Here is a 10,572-nt window from a genome sequence, read left to right on the forward strand (position 1 = left end):
AATTCCTGAGCTCAAGCGATCTGCCTGCCTCGGCCTCCCAAAGTGCTAGGATTATAGATGTGAGCCACCACAGCTGGCCGAGCCCCATCTTAATACTGTTACATTGGGGACTAAGTTACAACGGGAGTTTTGGAGGTGACAGACATTCAAACCATAGCAATCACGTACCATACAACTCACCCATATAAAGTGTACAATTTAGTGGCTTGTAGTATATTCTCGAATAGGTGTAACCAACATTATAATTTTAGAACATTTTATCACCTCAAAAACAAACCCCATACCCTTTAGCTATTAACCTCCTATCCCTCCACCCTGAGCACCAACCTCAAGCAATCACTAATCTACTTTCTGTCTCTACGAAGTTACGCGTTCTGGAGGTTTGTATGAATGGAAACATATGTAACAGTATGTGGTCTTTTGTGTCTGGTTTCTTTCACTCAGTATAAGGTTTGTCAAGGTCCATCCATGTTGTAGCATGTATCAGAATTTCATTCCTTTTCATGGCTAAATAATATTCCATTATATAGATAGACAACATTTTGTTTATCCATTCATCTGTTGATGGACTTTTGAGTGATTTCCACCAGTTGGCTATTAAGAAAGATGCTGTTACATCCCCCCAACTTTTATTGCCCATGTAGTAATTTTATGATATTTAGTACATTTTGTAATATAAAGAAAATCTGGCCTGGTTAGCTAGTACAATAAGAAGGGGACAATATTGTATATTTTGCTAGTGCAGCATTGGCCAGTTAGCTCATTACACATTAGAAGTCTAAGCCAGGCTGGGTGCAGTGGCTCATGCCTGTAATCCCAGTGCTTTGGGAGGCCGAGGCAGGTGGATCACCTGAGGTCAGGAGTTCAAGACCAGCCTGGCCAACATGGTGAAACTCCACCTCTACTAAAAAATACAAAAATTAGCTGGACATGGTAGCAAGTACCTGTAATCCCAGCTCCTTGGGAGGCTGAGGCATGAGAATAGCTTGAGCCCAGAAGGCAGAGGTTGAAGTGAGCCACGATCATGCCACTGCACTCCAGCCTAGGCAACGGTGTAAGCTCCGTCTCAGAAAAACAAACAAACAAACAAACAAAATAAAAAACAAACAAACAAAAAAACAAGTCTAAGACAGATCTACAGGCTCCATCTGTAACCCCAGATCAGTAGGCTAGTCTATAAGTGGTGCTCTTGGTCACCAGGAGGGTGGAACGAGAAACTGTAAACCCATCTCCCCTGCTAAGGAAATGGCGCTGGAGTGAGGCAGGACTGATTGTGGTAACGTAATAGATGTCATGGGATTCAACTTTTGATATTTTCACATTAAAGTGTCTATCTACCGGGGATGCTGGAAATGTTCTATATCTTGATCTGGGTGGTGGTTATATTGGATTCATGTGAAGAGTTCATTATGTTGTATGCTTAAGATTGGTGCATGTTATTACATTTTACTATATGAACGTTACACCCTGATTAAAGAAGGAACAACGGCTATGTGGTTTCCCTTGGATCTTCCTTGCACCCTTGCATTTCATCTGCTTCTTCCTTTCTGACCATTTCTAAATGACCTCAGGCTCATGCCACACAGATGGTAAGGGAGGAAGCTGGGAATTTAATCTGGCTCTTCCTGACTTGGTGTGGACTGCCTCTTTACCTGGGAACTCCTCCAATGCCTAGAATCTGTGTGATTTTCAAGACTTGGCCTGAACCCATGTGGCCAGTGAGTGGAGTGCTAGGGCTGGTGTAGGAGGCCAGGTCTCCTGGCTCTGGGCACAGGCTCTTTGTCTGTCTTGTGCACCTCTTTACTCTCAGCACCCATCTGTGTGCCAGGCCCACAGTCAATGACCAAAAACTATGTGTTATGTAAATGTGACCAGAGTGGGGTTATCACCAAGACCAGGCAGACTGTCCACGTGGCAATTGCTGGAAAAACCAAGGCAAAAACCTCATTTCTTATTTTTTGTTTCTCTGTGGCAACATCAGTGGATGCTGGTCTGTCATAAGAGCAGTCTGGAAAGTTTCCACTGGAGATATCAGAGCTCTCTGGCAAAACTCATGAACTGTTAATTTTAGCTTTCAATGACTGATGCCCTTGTATAATTAAATGGGTCAGGTGGAGTGTGAACCAAAGCTGAAGATTATAAACTCAGACGGGCTTCCTCTCCTGTAGAAACTAGCTATTTACACATTTTCTTGGAGAGAATTTCTCCTGTTTTGAGTGCAGTCTGGGAATTGCAAGCTGCTCCTTAAAAATATTAGTGGTCTATCAATCAAAGTTTCCCGGAGCTCATGTATTAAACATGATTGTGACTTACAATGTCAAATGCCAAAAGGCTACAGGAATAACCATAAAATAAACAAAACACTTGCATGGCCCTACATATTCTGAGTTGAAAGATACAGAGGTGGAATATCAATTACTTGAATTAAGGAAATAGGTATCCACAGGGGCTTCCTTGTTTTTGCTCAGTTTTCGTCTTTACACCCTAGTAGGGAATAAAGTTCCAGGGTGAACATGTATGATATGCTGGAAATATAACATTGAAATTATGTCTATAGCTAAATAGATAGTTAACAAAGGAAAATTTGTCCCTATGGAAATATTCTAATAGGAGCATAAAAGAAGGGTGGATAGAATGAGGATAAGGCATTTTGTAAACCTTTGTTGGGATTATGGGTCTTATCAATGATCCGCTTAATCGTCAATGACTGCTAATAGGGAGAGGAAGGGAGGAGGAGAGGCACGGAGGAAGAAGGGAAGAGAGAGAAAGAGGTTTCTCCAGAGTGATCTGGAGATCTCACTTGCGTCCTGATGGAGTACATACCCCTTATAAAATAGTCTTGCTAAAAACATGAGCTGTGAATCTGACTCAGTCCCTAACTAGACATCCTAACCATACTAATTTTCAGAAATAGAAACTATTATTTCCTCTGTAAAAGACTTGAAAATTTTTTTTGAAACAATCTTTGTGGAGGCTTTGCTCCATTCATTTTGCTGGGTACTCTCTGGCCTATTCAGTCTGGAAAATCATGCATTTCAGTGGTGACAGTTGTCTGGAGTCTTCTTTCTTTAATAGTTTTTTTCTCTCTGTATTATCTGTCTTCTCTAGACCACCGATTGTTGAATGTTGGCTTCTGTATTGGCTTTTTGTTTTTCTTTTTATCTTTTTCTCCTCTAGTTTATCTCTGTCATTTTGTTCTACTTTCTGGGATAATTTTTCCACTCCCTTTTCCAATCACGCTATTGAATTTTTCATTTTAGCGAATGCATCGTTTCTTTCTAAGAGCCCATTCTTGCTCTCTGATTGTGCCCTTTTTTTCTCTATCATTCTGTTCTTGTTTTATGGATGCATTGTATTCTCTTTAAGAATTTTGTTTTTAATTTTTGAGCTTCTCATCTGCTGCCCACATTTGTCTTTTCTCCTGTTTGTTTTTTGCCTATCACATGAGAGGCCATCTCATATTAAAATGCTAGGAAAAGATGTCTGTAACACGTGTTAGAGAATGGTGTTTAATATGGCAGAGAACAAAGCAAACCAACCAAAAAGGAAAGATCCTGGAGGGTTCCCCTGTAAGAGAAGGAGCCTGCAGGGAAGGTCTGAGGAGTTTACTGGGACATGTGGTGGTTGGGCTTCTCTGCAGGATGATTGGAGGGCTATTGCTTTGTTTGTTTGTTTGTTTGTTTTAACCGGGGACCCTAAGTGTTAATCTCAGCAGTATTTTTACTGGGGCCATTTAGATTCTTCAGAGACAAATCCTCCAATTTCTTGCCTTGAAAAAAGGCACCTCATTTTCAATGTTCTAGGAGCCGAGTGGGAGAACATGGCTATTCAGCACATAGATCTTCGCTTAATTCTCCTATTTTCCACGCAGTGCCCAACCCCCACCCTCCACTGTGCTTGCCCTCCCTGAGTTCAGGGTCTTTGGGAATGGAAGATTTTGAGATAAAAGCATTTGAAAAAAAAAAAAGTTTGCTTGAAAAAGAGCTGCAGGGGAGAGCTGCCTGGAAACAAAAGTGAAACTTAGTGCCCCAGACAAGCAGGAGCAAGCCTGCTAAGGAAGCTGTGGCCAGAAGCACAGATCAGAAACACGATGGCTCTGCTAACAGCCAAAACATTCAGCTTACAGTTTAACAACAAGCGCCGTGTCAACAAGCCTTACTACCCGAGGAAGGCCCTCTTGTGTTACCAGCTGACGCCCCAGAATGGCTCCACGCCTACCAGAGGCTACTTAAAAAACAAGAAAAAGCACCATGCAGAAATTCGCTTTATTAACAAGATCAAGTCCATGGGACTGGATGAAACCCAGTGCTACAAAGTCACCTGTTACCTCACGTGGAGCCCCTGCCCCTCCTGTGCCCGGGAGCTGGTTGACTTCATCAAGGCTCACCGCCATCTGAACCTGCGCATCTTCGCCTCCCGCCTGTACTACCACTGGCGCCCGCACTATCAGGAGGGGCTGCTGCTTTTGCGTGGATCCCAGGTCCCAGTGGAGGTCATGGGCCTCTCAGAGTTTAGTGACTGCTGGGAAAACTTTGTGGACCACAAGGAACCGCCTTCCTTCAACCCCTCTGAGAAGTTAAAGGAGCTAGATAAAAACAGCCAAGCCATAAAGCGACGGCTTGAAAGGATAAAGCAGTCCCGGAGTGTGGATGTTTTAGAGAATGGCTTAAGAAGTTTGCAGCTTGGACCCGTAACCCCCTCATCGTCAACACACAACTCAAGATGACTTTCCCTGGGGCATGTCAGTTGCCTCATAGCCTGCTGGTCCTGTGGGCAAGCACCAAGCTCCACAGTGCCAGTTCCTTGCCCCAAACCTGGCCCCATCCAAGTACAGAAGACCTTTCTTTCCTCCTTTTGCCATCTGTTCTAAGTGGGTTAATAATTTTATAATTGAAAAAATAAAGATAATTTTAAAGTCTGTAAATCCGGCCAGATACGGTGGCTCATGCCTGGAATCCTAGCACTTTGGGAGGCTGAGGTGCTCAACCAATAAATTTCTATTGTTTATGAAAAAAAACAAACAAAAAAAAAAAAAAAAAGAAAAAGAGCTGCAAGAATGTTCTGGGGATAGAAGAAGTGGATCATCAAAGAAAACAGGCATTTAAAGAAAACAAATGCGCAAAATTACAAAGGCCACTGAGTTTACAGTAATCTGCACATGGCAGAGAAACAAAATTTATCACACAATTGTCATATCCACAAAGGTCCTGACGAATCCTGAAGCAGCAGCATTGCAGAAGTCTGGGGTAAAAGTTTTGTTGAGGAGTAAGTAACTTACAGGAGAGGCACAAGGTTTTCCTCATTTTGGGTGACCTTGTTTTGTTTGTTTGCCTCAGGTATGGTGTGTTTTTTCTTTCTGACGCTGGGATGAAGTGTGTATGGTTCCCCATAAGTGAGTACCACTTTACCTCTACAGTCCCACAGAGTGGTCAAGTTAGGCACGGATTTAATTATGAGTTGGTTTTTATTATTTATTTGATTCAATATTTGTTAATTGGATGTTTTGTTTTATTTGATAATTCGATACTTTATTTATTTGGTAAGATTTATTTACTTAGTTGTAAAAATAAGTCTTTAGGCCGGGCGCAGTGGCTCATGCCTATAATCGCAGCACTTTGGGAGGCCGAGGTGGGCAGATCACCTGAGGCCAGGAGTTCGAGACCAGCCTGACCAACGTGGTGAAACCCCATCTCTACTAAGTACAAAAAATTAGCTGGGTGTGGTGGCACATGCCTGTGATCCCACCTACTTGGGAGGCTGAGGCAGGAGAATCACTTGAACCCAGGAGGCAGAGGTTGTGGTGAGCCAGGATCACACCATTGCACTCCAGCCTGGGCAACAAGTGTGAAACTCTGTCTAAAGAAAAAAAGGTGTTTATTAATACTACTATTAAGAAGAAAGCATTCCCATGTATGGTTAACAATATTAGAGTCATATGGCACTAAGACCTAAGGGTCAGCTTTTGGTTGGATACTCTGTGAAGCTCCTACTCATATGTCTAAAGAATTTACTATTTTCTGTCTGAGCACGGTGGCTCACACCTGTAATCCAAGCACTTTGGGAGGCCGAGGCAGGTGGATTACTTGAGCCATGGAGTTTGAGACCAGCCTGAGCAACATGGCGAAACCCCATCTCTCCAAAAACAAAAACAAAAAATACAAAAACTAGCTGGACATGATGGTGCATGCCTGTAATCCTAGCTACTGGAAAGGTTGAGGTGGAAGGTTCATTTGAACCCAGGAGGCAGAGGTTGTAGTGAGCTGAGATCGTGCCACAGCACTCCAGCCTGGGCAACAGATCCAGACTCTGTCTCAAAAAAAAAAAAACCAAACAAAAAGAATTTACTATTATCAGCACATCTGCTGAGAATAGCAACCAAGAACCAGTCATTTATTTACACCTGGTTTTGCCTACAATGCCTATATCTGTAAGAGCCTCTTCTTCCTCAAGGTTGTCAATGCCTCATGATTCTGTGGGTTGACTGGGATGAGCTGGGTGGCTTTTCTGCTGCAGATGACATTGCTTGGAGCTGCAGTCTTCATGGGGTTCCACTGGGCAGGGACATCCAAGATGGTTCCCCACATGTAATAGAAGCCCCGGGGCAGGATTGGCTGATTCTGAGCTGCCTCTGAGGAAGTGCTCCAGGACCCAGAAAGCACTAGGGGTTCCAGTCCTGAGAACCAGGCTCTGGAATGAGACAGGAGTGAGGCAAAGCTCGAAGCCAGTTCCAAAGAGCTGGGAAGAAGGGGCATCTAGAAGGCTGGGCTTAGCTGGAGTTGGGGGCCTCTCTTTCTCCATGTGGTCCCACGGCCTCTCTCTCTCTCCTCTGCCTTCTCTATGTGGTCTCTTCAGCAGGGTCACTGCACTTCTTTTGTGGCAGCTCCCAGCTCCCAGCAGTGTAAATGCAGACTCTGCCAGGGCTTATGAAGGCTAGGGCCTGGACCTGGCATGGCACCTGATATGGTTTGGCTGTGCCCCCACCCAAATCTCATCTTGAATTGTAGTTCCCATAATCCCCACGTGTCATAGGAGGGACCAGGTGTAGATAATTGAATCATAGGGGCAATTTTCCCCATTACGTTCTTGTATTAGTGAATTAGTTCTCACGAGATCTGATGGTTTTATAAGGGGCCTCCCCCTTCACTGAACACTCATTCTTCTCCTTCCTGCTGCCCTGTGAAGAAAGACATGTTTTCTTCCCCTTCTGCCATGATTGTAAGTTTCCTGAGGCCTCCCCAGCCTTGCTGAACTGTGAGTCAATTAAACCTCTTTCCTTTGTAAATTACCCAATCTCAGCTGTGTCTTTATTAGCAGCATGAAAACGGACTAATACAGCATCACTTCTGCATATTCTGTTGGTTAAACAGTCACAGTCCAGCCCAGATTCAAGAGGAGGGGAAATAAATAATATCTTTTAGTGTGGGGAATGACAAAGAACTCAGAATCATTTTTATTCTCCCACATCAACACCAAAATCTGTGTTTGTTCCCTGGGACCGCTGTAACGAATCACCACAAACTGGGTGGCTGAAAACAACGTAAGTTTATTCTCTCACAGCTCTGAAGGCCAGAAACCTAGAATCAAGGTGTCTACAGGGCCGTGCTCCCTCCAACGGCTCTAGGGGAGAATTCCTCCTGCCTCTTTCAGCTTCTGGTGGCCCCACACTTTTCCCTGGCTTGGGCAGCATTTGTTTTCACGTGACTTCTTCCTTGTATCTTCACACCACTGATCTCTCTCTCTCTCATTCTCTTTCCTTTTTTTGTATGAAGACATCAATCATTGAATTTGGATCCCATATTAAATCCAGAATGGTCTCATCTCAAGATCCTTAACTTGATTACATCTGCAAAGACCCTATTTCCAAATTAGGTCATATTCACAGGTGCTGAGAGTTAGAATTTCAACATCTTTTGCAGGAATATAATTCAACCCAGAATAGCAGCATGACTAGCTTTTGTTTAGCCTGCTTGGAATAGGTTGTACTCTCTGGATATGTGGCTTCACGTTTTAAATTAGTTTGGGAAAATTTAGTCATTACCTTTTAAAATATTGCCTCTCTTCCTTTCTCTCCATTTTTTCCTTCCCAGTCAGATATAGAATACAGCAGGGTCAATTTTGTTTTCTTTTTTGAGACAGGGTCTTACTGTCACTGAGACTGGACTGCAGTGGTACAATCACGGCTCACTGCAGCCTCAACCTCTCAGACTGAAAGCAATCCTCTCGCCCCAGCCTCCCGAGTAGCTGGGACCACAGGTGTGTGCCACAATGCCCGGTTAATTTTTATTTTTAAATTTATTTTTATTTTTTTGTAGAGACAGGGTCTCACTATGTTCCCTAGGCTGGTCTCGACCATTGCAGGCATAAGCCACCACACCTGGTCCAAACTTTTTCTGTAAAAGGCCAGAGAGTAAATATTTTAGGCTTTGAAGGCCATGTACACTCTAAACTCTACTCAACCTGCTTGCGGTGTAACAGAAGCCAAAGACAGTGTGTAAACAAAGGAGTTAGTTTGTTTTCCAATAAAACTTTATTCATAAAGACAGGTGGTGTATTAGTCAGGGTTCTCTTAGAGGGATAGAACATATATGTGTGTGTGTGTGTGTGTGTGTGTGTGTGTGTATGTATATAGGGGAGTTTATTAAGTATTAACTTGCACTATCAAAGGTCCCGTAACAGACTTTCTGCAAGCTGAGGGGCGAGGAGAGCCAGTCTGAGTCCCAAAACTGAAGAACTTGGAGTCCGATGTTCCACGGCAGGAAGCATCCAGTCTAGGAAAAAGGCCCATTTCTCCTTTTCACATTTTTCTGCCTGCTTTATATTCGCTAGCAGCTGATTAGATGGTGCCCACCAGATTAAGGGTGGATCTACCTTCCCCAGCCCACTGACTCAACTGTTAATCTCTTTGGCAACGCCCACACAGACATACCCAGGATTAATACTTTGTATCCTTCAATCCAACCAAGTTGACACTCAGTATTAACCATCACAGGTGGCCAGCAGGATTTGGCATATGAGCCAAATTGTTTGCCAGCCCCATGCTAGACCTCCTCATTCTAGCCTCCATATCCTTTACATTTTTCACATTTCCAGTTCTTTATTTTTCTGCTGAATTCCAGATACGTTATTCAAGTATACCTTCCAGCTCATTAATTCTCTCCTTAACAGTGTAATCTACTGTTTAACTTATCCATTCAGTTTTTGAATTCAATAGTTATAGTAGTATAGTTTTTAAAGTTTAATTATGGTTTTTTTTCCTGATTCTATCCGTTCATGCTTCATGGTTTCTTCTTGTTTATTCATCTTTATAAGTATATTCTTTCTTCTTTAAACATTGTATACTTAACTACTCTGCATTTTGTCGCAATGACAGAACATCTGTGGTTCTTGGGATGGAATGTTTCTTGCCCCTGTTAGCTGTCATTCATAGTGACTTGCCTTCCCAATTATCTGTCAGTTTTTGCTCGTGAAGTCATGCATAATTTTAATTTGTGGGATTCCTACAAAACTAACTTGAGGAAAAGTTTCCTCCAAAGAAACCCTACCTCTGCTTCTGCCAATGGCTGGGGAAGCCCCTCCCCTCCATTCATGATCATCTTAGAATCTCTCCAAGAATTTTTCATAAAGTGAGAATCTCAGATTCAGGCCCCCCCATGGGACCTTGCCTTGGGACCACCTGACCCCCTGGCCTGTTGCCACAGGTTCAGGCCAGTTCTGGCCACTCCGATTCTCAGTTAGTTACTCCGGCCCTGGCTCCCTGCCCTTCAGCCAGCTCCTGAATGTGGTGGCCCTAGTCACTGGTGATTCCCATTCAGTTCTGGTCACAGGAGCTACTGTCTACCTCCTTTCCTCTCCTGCACCTCCTCCATCCTCTTTTGGGCTCAGCTTTCCTTTGTCTGTGTCTGTCTATTTCGTGGCATCCCCGAATACTTCCACCTCCAGGAAAGGTCACGTTTGAGATCTTGTTGTGAAGTAAGCCAGTCCCTCAAGCTCCTAGTTCTTCATGGTCTGGAAATAGAAGTTATTGCTTATAGTTCTTTTGTAAAACTTAACTTTATATGGACATACACCCTTAACTCACTTGGTGTCACTTTGGACTAGAATAGTGGACTCAGGAACGACCTTTTAGATCCCATCCCACTCATACCTGGAGGAGCTTTGGTGCCTACCTCACGGGTTAATATGAGGATTAAATGAGACACTTTATGTGGAAGAACATAGCCCTGGATGTCGAGTAGGCGCTTAGTACATTTTAGGTTTTCTATAAAATCAGAATCACAGAGGCCTTCTCCAGGCATAGCCTAGGACTCAGCCTGGACTGTCATTGTTCATCTTCATCCTCAATAATGTTGCCTTATCCTATCTGCTGCATCACCGTGCACTGTAACCATCTTGTTCTTAGAAAATGCCAGAATTGGTGGCTCACGCCTGTAATCCTAGCATTTTGGGAGGCTGAGGCAGGTGGATTGCTTGAGGTCAGGAGTTGGAGACCAGCCTGGCCAACATGGTGAAACCCCATCTCTACTAAAAATACAAAAACTAGTCAGGTGTGGTGGTGTGCACCTGTAGTCCCAG

The 10,572-nt window shown here is 43.5% G+C and overlaps 1 pseudogene across 1 annotated transcript; it reads left to right on the forward strand.

The window, feature by feature from the left end:
- Positions 1-3,996: 3,996 nt before the first annotated feature.
- LOC112621022 lies at positions 3,997-5,017 on the forward strand (annotated as a pseudogene). The gene has a single exon (XR_003118641.1). The product of XR_003118641.1 is annotated as a DNA dC->dU-editing enzyme APOBEC-3H pseudogene (transcript).
- The last annotated feature ends 5,555 nt before the right edge of the window (positions 5,018-10,572 follow it).

This window comes from Theropithecus gelada, chromosome 3, assembly GCF_003255815.1.
Source record: "Theropithecus gelada isolate Dixy chromosome 3, Tgel_1.0, whole genome shotgun sequence".
In the NCBI taxonomy this organism is placed as follows: domain Eukaryota; kingdom Metazoa; phylum Chordata; class Mammalia; order Primates; family Cercopithecidae; genus Theropithecus; species Theropithecus gelada.